Raw genomic sequence first — 8,917 nt, 5'->3', positions numbered from 1 at the left:
AGAGAAAGACTAGAGGGCAAATTCTGGCAAGATATCAGACCTATACTATACCCTGACATATTACTTAGAAAATAGGAACAGTAGGGATGAGTTTGTCTTCACCCCCCCATTCCTGCCGTACCCTGCTGGAAATGAGACTGAACAGTAGTAGACTGAAGATATTGGCAGGCACTCAGTAGTATTTCACTTCGATTCATGTACTTGACCACAAGAGGGCAGTGGTTTTCAACACAAAAATACCACGTGTCAATTTATTGTGATGGTTTCTATTCACAAATTCTGCCTCTTCTTCTGTCTTCACTTCATGTCGAATGGTGAGGACCCCAGATGAGGAATGAGCCCAAAGGTTATAAAATCAATCTGAGAACAAAAAAAAGGGGGGGGAGGATTTGCTTAAGATTAGGAACATTGGCCATTGAATCTGCCTTCTACATCCTTCTCCTTGGGAGAGAAGGACCAGTTCCAGGGCAGGACGTATTATTTCTCCACAATCTGCTTCCCCACGGCTGGATCAGCCATGATCTCTGCTCCCACCTCAGTGATCGGGATTCTGTTACTATTTGGTGAGGACAATGGCATTGATCACCCTCATTTTTTTGTTTAGTTGGATCTTTAAACTCGTATTTTAATTGCTGAATTTAATGATTTATATGGTGAGTGTAACTAAAGTCATTGTTTTTCAGGGGGCACTTACGGAGATTCAGTGACCCAGCCGGAAGGACACATCACCCTCCCTGAGGGAGCACGGCTCACACTGGACTGTTCTTATCAGACCAGTGGAGCACCTTATCTCTTCTGGTATATCCAGTATCCCAATGAAGCTCTCAAGCTCCTCCTGAAAGAGACATCAGGAAAAGACCAGGAGAAGGACAACAATGGATTTTGGGCCACAAAGATTAAGGAAAAGTCTTTCTTCCACCTGGAGAAAACTTCAGTCCAAATGGGAGATGCTGCTGTGTACTATTGTGTTCTGAGTGACACAGTGATGGGGACTGCAGGGGGAGCTGAACACAAACTCTGAGAGGCACAGGAGTGATCTTGAGTCTGGCCAGCCTTGGAAGGGGAGCTTGACTCTGTTCCTCCCAGACAAGGACATGTTGTGGCAACATCCCCCAGGGAAAGGGCTAAACCTTACTTTCATAAGCACTGGTGTGATTGTGGTTGGAAAGGAGAGAAGAAAAGTCTGTCTTTGGGCCAGTCCCTACTCTCAGGTGTGGTAGCTCTTTTATCAATAAGCATTTGTTAAAGCACCTGTTATGTACCAGGTACTGTGCTAAGCTCTAGGGATAAAAAGAAAGGCACAAGGTAGTCTCTCTTTTCAAGGAGCTTAAAGTCTGATGGAGGAGACAACATGAAGATCACTCTGCACAAACAAGCTATATACAGCATAAACTGGAGATAATTAATAGATGGAAGACACTGGTAATTAAAGGGCATCTGGAATTTTAGATGGGACTTGAAGGAAGCTAGTAGATACAGGAGGCAGAAATGAGGAGGGAGAGTATTCTAGGCATGAAACACAGCCATTGAAATTACCCAGAGTCTTGTGCAAGGAACCTCAAGGAGTCAAGTGTGGTTGGATGGCAGAGGAGGGAAGGGGAAGTAACTTGTAAGAAAACTGGAGAGATAGGAGGGAGCTAGGTTATGAAGGGCTTTGAATGCCCAACAGAGGATTTTATATTTGATCCTAGAGGTAATAGGGAGCCACTGGAGTTTACTGAATTGGAGGGAGACCTGCATTTTAGGAAGCTCATTCTGGATGGATGAAGGACAGATTAGAGAGAGGAGAGATGAGATAGGGAAAGGAAGGGAAGGGAAGGGAAGGGAAGGGAAGGGAAGGGAAGGGAAGGGAAGGGAAGGGAAGGGAAGGGAAGGGAAGGGAAGGGAAGGGAAGGGAAGGGAAGGGAAGGGAAGGGAAGGGAAGACCAACCAGCAGGCTATTGCATGAAGTAATAAGGACCTATAATAGGCAATGTCAGAGTACAGAAAGGGGTATATGCAAGATGTACTATGAAGTTAGAATCAAGAGGACTTAGCAACAAATTGGATATGGTAAGTCAGAGAGAATGAGGAATTGAGAATGAAACCTATGTTTTGAGCCTATTTGATGGGGAGGATGATGGTGCCCTCAATAGTAATATGAAAGTTCAGAAGGGGAATTTGAATTTGAAATTATAATCATAGGAGGAAATAACTCACAAGAGATAGAGTAAGAACAGAACAAGCTTAAATTCATTAACTATCAGAACTGGAAATGCCTGTGGGAACCTACAAAGCTCATACAGGACAGTAGTGATAAGATTGTGCCCTAGATCAGCCTGATTAGGAAAGGACGTAAATTTGAAGCTCCCTGGCCTGAGCCACACCTGAGGTCTTTCAAGAACACATCACTCAATACTTGGAGAAATAGTAGCAGTATCCAAGGTAATATAAGTCAGAACTTATATTACATGGTTAATATAGGTACTTGCTTATAGTACTGGTACTGCTCAAAAAGTCTGCAGAGCTTTACCCTGACAAAAACTCTATTTGTTAACTAAGGCTGGAAGAATGATTAAATAAACAAATAAAAAATATCATCAATAAAGAAATATTATGGAATCATAGAAGCCCAAGATACAAACCCAGAAGAGAACATCTCTACAACATCAACAAGCAAAATCTCAAACAAAACCATAGCTTGGCAACACAGTCAATTAGAATTCCCAAAAGAAATGAAACAAGTTTAAAAATGATATTATAAATGAATTGAGAACTCTAAAGGAAAGAATGGTAAACTAAATATGAACTGGGTATGGAAATATGAATGTATGAGTGTGTGTTTGTGTGTGTGTGTGTGTGTGTCTGTATTAGTAGTTGTGAGCCTAAAATGTTTATAAAATTAGAATATGTATGACGGAAAGAGTGCCCAAGACAGAGGCAGTGTGGTGTAGTGGAAAGCATACTGCATTTGGAGTCAGACATTCTAGATTCAGTACCCAACTCTGGTATTTTTACCTGTCTCATCTTGTGCAAATCAAGTCGTATCTTGGACCCCAGTTTCCCTATCTTTAAAATGAGAGGGTACAATGTGATGATCTCTGATATTCCTTCCAGCTTTATAGCCTAAGACCTTAAAGTGAAATAGAATGAGACAGTTCAAATAATGAAAGAAAATGTTGGAACAAAATAAAATGGAGACGTGATACTGGGATGAAAATTAAATAATTTAGCAGCCAGGTGCCACACAGCTTCTCCCCTTCCTATTCATATTGATTATGCCCTTCTGCTAACCTTTGTTTGTCCTCTTCACTTCAAAGTATTCGCTTTTCTGCACTTCTAAGTTCTTGACTTCTCCATTTTGTTCTATTTCCAAACACCACATTCCACCTCTCAGCCACTGCATGGGGCAACAGAAGGACAAGACTTCCTAGTCATTGTGCTAAAGAATACAAAAGGACTTGTATAATTCTGCCTACATCTCCTTCATGGACATCAGAGTGTGTGAAAGCATAAAGCAGAAATAAGTTTAGGGACAAAACAGTGGCCTGGCATTCAAGGAAAGGAAAAAGAGGGGCAGGAATTAACAGAAAATTTGAGGAAGAGGGAAATAGTAAGATAAAAAATGTCAGGAAGGTCAATCAGCAGGCCTCTTAGAAGGTAAGAGACAACTATATTGAGAAAGTAAAATAGCTATCATTCATGAGAGAAACCAAAATACATACTCTTGCAAGATCTCAGACTTTCTAAGACCTGGCATAGTTCATAGACAGCCTAGACAATGATGATGCCTTTGTCTGCTTGGAATTAAGGCCAGGTAGTTGAGGACAGGGTTAGATATTCAAAGAAGTATTTCAACCCATTCCTGAGCTGAATCACAAGAGGGCAATGTTTCTCAACTTAGAAAAGTCACATGTCAGTTTAGTGTGATGAAGTCTCTGCATCAATTCTGCCTTTTTCTCTTGCCTTACTTTTCTCCAAACTTTGGGGACAGAGAGGGACTGATCTTTGGCTAAGATCGGAGTCTATACGTCCAATCTCAGAACCAAAAAGAAGGATATTTTCCTAAAATTAGTAACATTGATAGTAACATCTGCCTTCTGTATCCTGATACAGAAGGACTTGGAAGAGAAGGACCAGGGAGGGAAGTACTGTTTCTCCCACATCTGCCTCCCAACCACTGGACCAGCCATGATCTCTACTCCCACTTTGGTGATTGGGATTCTGTTACTATTTGGTGAGTACAATGACATTGGTCACTCTCAACATATATTATCGATTTAGTAAGATCTTTAATCTCTAATTACAGTAAATGTTTTTCTTTGTTTTTCAGGGGGCACTTACGGAGATTCAGTGACCCAGACAGAAGGACACATCACTCTCTTTGAGGGAGCGTCACTCACACTGAACTGCTCTTATCAGACCATTAGGACACCTTATCTCTTCTGGTATATCCAGTATCCCAGTGAAGCTCTCAAGGTTTTCCTGAGAGAAACATCAGGGAAAGACCAAGAGAAAGACAATAATGGATTTTGGACCAGAAAGATTAAGGAAGAATCTTCCTTCTACCTGGAGAAAACCTCAGTCCAAATGGGAGATTCTGCTGTGTACTATTGTGTTCTGAGTGACACAGTGATAGGGACTATAGGGAGAGCTGAACACAAACCCTCATAAGCATAGGAGTGATCCTGAGTCTGGCCAGCCCTGAGAGGGGAGTTTTCTCCATTCCAAAAATACCAGCCTTGGGGACATCTCTTGAACAAAGGGCTAAACTCTACTGTCCTACAAACCCTGGTTTCACAGATGTCTGTGGAATATCATAAGCCTCAGTTCCTGCACTCAGGTGCGGGCACTCCTTCTCTTTCTCTGGTCCTAGATATTCTTATTTAGGAATTATTTATGAGAAGTTTACTGTTTTTCTTCCATAAAGGGAAGCATTTAAATTTGAAGGTATAATTACCATAGGAGGAAATGATTAATTATGAATAGAGCAATAACAGAAGGAACTTAAACTCCTAGTCTATTAGAAGAGGCAATATGCAGGCAATTACTAAGTGCCAGGCACTATGCCAGGCACTATAGGCACAGATATAAGCAAAAAGAATGACAACCCCTTCTCTCTATTATCTTAAATTCTAATGGGGGAGGACAGTACCTAAAAGACATTTGGAAAGAAGGCAGAGGAAGGGGGAGAAGTAAGTCAGGCAGAAATCACAGGAAAGGTCTAAAGTAGCTATCTAGTCCAACCCATACCCCAAAGAAATCCCTTCCATAACACATACAATTAATAAATGGACTGCCAGCCTTTGCTTAAAGAACTCAATGACAGGGAACCCACAACTTTCCTGAGCATCCCATTTCACTTTTGAACAGTTCTAATTGTTAGAAAGTTTGTTTTCCTCTCATGGACCCTACATTGGAAACAATCTCTTATCCTCTTTATTCTTCCATTTTGGGCCAACTAAATAAATGAACAAAAAAAATCTAGTCTCTCTACAACAAATATTTGAAATCAGATATCGAGTCTGCATTGATTCTTTTCCTCTCCAAGCTAAAATTACCCAGTTCCTACAATAATCTTCATATAACATGAACTCAAGGCTTTTTACTATCTTGGTCATCCTTTTCTGAATTTACTTCAGTTTACTAATCTCCTTAGTATGGTACACAGAGGAGAAGTTAAATTTTTGAACCTAAGTATAAAACTATATTGAATTTCATCTCATCAGCTTCAGTACAGTGTGCTAGTTTAGGTAATGGTAAACTATAACCCTAGGGCTAATTCTTCCTACCACCTGTTTTTGTAGAGCCCAGAAGCTAAGAATGGTTTTTACCTTTTAAAAATGCAATAAAACTTTATTTTAAAAGGTAAAAATCATTCTGAGTTCACCTTACAAAAAAGATGGGCTGGAATTTGCCTTTGGGCTATGTAGTTTTCTGAGCCATGCTTTAGTCTGTCAAAATCCTTTTTCTCATGACTATAATCCAAGCTATTGTTTCTCAGATTTCTGGTTTCCCTAAATCTGATGATTGTAAACTATGCACACACACACACACACACACACACACACACACACACACACACACACACACACAAGCACATGCATGCACACACATATGTATATGTATATGTATATGTATATATATATATATCTTCTGTATTTTATTTTTAATTCATGGAATAAAACAAGCATTTCTATGACATAGTACAATAAAAAAGATGATTGCATATGAAACTGTAAATCTGATATATTCGATTTGCTATTCCTTTCAAATATACAATAAAATTATCATGTAAATTTCTTTTTTTTCTTCCCTCCCCCTCCCATCCTAGAGATGGGCTACCAATAGACACAAATAGGTGTGTGTGTGTGTGTGTATGTATGTATGTGTGTGTGTGTGTGTGTGTATATATGTATATATATGTACACACATGTAAAATTATTCTATGCATATTTCTATTTATCAATTCTTTTCCCAGATGCAGACAGCGTCTTTCTTCATATGTCCTTTATAGTTAATTTGGGTATTTATAATAGTCAAAATAACTTATTTGCTAGAAGTCATTCTTAAAACAATATTGATGTTACTGCATACAATGTTATCTTGGTTCTGTTCATTTCACTCTTCATTATTCCATGCAAGTCTTTCCATATTCTTCTAAAGTCATTGAGCTCATCATTTCTTATAGCACAGTAGTATTCCATCACAATCATCTAGCACAACTTATTTAGCCATTCCTTAATTGATGGATATCCCCGCAATTTCCAGTTCTTTGACACCACAAAGAAAGCTGCTATAAAGAGTTTAGAACATATATGTTATTTTCCTTTTTCCCTAATCACCTTTGGAAATGACTGATTAGTGGTATTGCTGGGTCAAAGCATATAGGTAATTTAATAACTCTTTAGGCATAATTCTAGATTGTTCTCCAAAATGGTTGGGTCAGTTCATAATTCAATGAATTAGTGTGCCAATTTTTCCACATTCCCTCCAACATTTGTCACTTGCTTCTTCTATCATTTTAGCCAATCTGGTGGGTATAAAATGATATCTCAAGGCTGTTTGAATTTGTATTTCTCTAATCAATGATGATTTAGAGCATTTTTTTCATATGACTACAAATTGTTTTAATTTCTTCTTTAGAAAATTGCTTGTTCATATCCTTTGACCATTTATCAATTGGGGGATGACTCGTATTCTTATAGATTTGACAAGATTTTTTAATATATTTTATATATGAGACTTCTATCTGATAAACTGCCTATAACATTTCCCCCCCAATTTTCAGCTTTCTTTCTGATCTTGGATACATTTATTTTATTTGTACAAAAACTCTTTAATTTAATGTAATGAAAATGATCCATTTTATAGTAGCTATGCTCTCCATTTCTTGTTTATTCATAAATTGTTCACCTATCCAGAAGTCTGATAAGTAATATGTTCTGTGTTCTAATTTTCTTGTAAAATCTCTCTTTTAGGTCATGTATCCATTTTGACCTTATCTTGGTAAATGGTGTAAGATACTGGTCTATGCCCAGTTTCTGAAATCTTTTTTATAAAATCTATATCTTTATCCAATTCAATGATAAAAATTAAAAAAGATACAAACATTTAACTGCAAGTGGTCAAATTCACTTCCTTGAAATACTCCGCTATAGACCCCTTGCCAAGTTGCCACTGAGCCATTAATGTCTACTTTTAGACATTGAACTATTTCTAAATCCTTCTCTAGAATTATCTTGTTCAGATTTCTCTTTGCTTCCCACAAGAATAGTTAGAGATATTTCATTGAATGCTTTAATAAAATCTAGATAAACTATATCTGTGGCATTTCCCTAATCTACCAATTTAGTAACTCTGTTAAAAAAGGAAATAAAGTTAGTTTGGCATGGTGGTTCTAGATGAAGCTATACAGGGTTTCAGGGTTTTATTTTTTTTGGTAATCATTACTTCTATTGCTAAATATTTCTCTAAAGACACATTCTAGAATTTCCCTAAGGGTGGAAGTTAAGATTCCCTTTGTTTCCAGACTGTTTTCTTCCTTTTAAAAATAAAGTGGGGTACCACTAACTCTTCTCCATTATCTGATCTCCCTCTTTCTCTACTCCTTTCCCTCATATGGGAGGCATATCTATCATCCTAAGTGCTTTTGATTGCCTGTTTCTCTAAGTTGGCCTGAAAGGTTATAAAAATCAAATCTGTACCCTAGGATGATGAAGTTGCTATCAGTGAGAGCAGTTTTCCTTAATATTCTAATATATTTCTTTACATTCAGTTTGCCTTCCTATCTTTGACATATAGTCATCAGACCCCTCTGACAAGATGCCTCTCTTAACAGGTCCCATTCCTCTTGGTTGAGAGAATTCTCAAGAAGATATAATGAGAAAATATTTGTAAAACACTATGCAAATTTTAAGTGTTAACTGCTGCTGCTGCTATTGCTGCTGTTGCTGCTACATTACCTAAACACATTATTGATAATGACTTAGCAAACATATCTGCCAATTCCTTCAGTACCCAAGGATATAAATCACTTAGGCCAGGTGACTTGAATTCATCAAGAATAAATTATTGGAGACAGCTATGTAGCACTGTGGACAGAGCACCAGCCCTAGAGTCAGGAGGACCTGAGATTGTCAGGCCTCAGACACATCATAACACTCATTAGCTGTGTGACTCTGGGCAAGTCACTTAACCCCAATTGCTTCACCAAAAAGCAAAAGAGAGAGAGAGAGAGAGAGAGAGAGAGAGAGAGAGAGAGAGAGAGAGAGAGAGAATAGCTAGATTATTGTCATCAAACTTAGATAAAATTTAGAAATAATTTCTTTTCTTTTTTTTTGTGAGGCAATTGGGATTAAGTGACTTGCCCAGAGTCAGACAGCTAGCTAGTGAGTGTGATGTGTCTGAGGCCAGATTTGAACTCAGGTGCTCCTGA

Source organism: Phascolarctos cinereus, unplaced genomic scaffold (genome assembly GCF_003287225.1).
Source record: "Phascolarctos cinereus isolate Bilbo 61053 unplaced genomic scaffold, phaCin_HiC Scaffold_3;HRSCAF=262, whole genome shotgun sequence".
NCBI classification, from domain to species: Eukaryota; Metazoa; Chordata; class Mammalia; order Diprotodontia; family Phascolarctidae; genus Phascolarctos; species Phascolarctos cinereus.
This window is presented reverse-complemented; position numbering follows the sequence as displayed.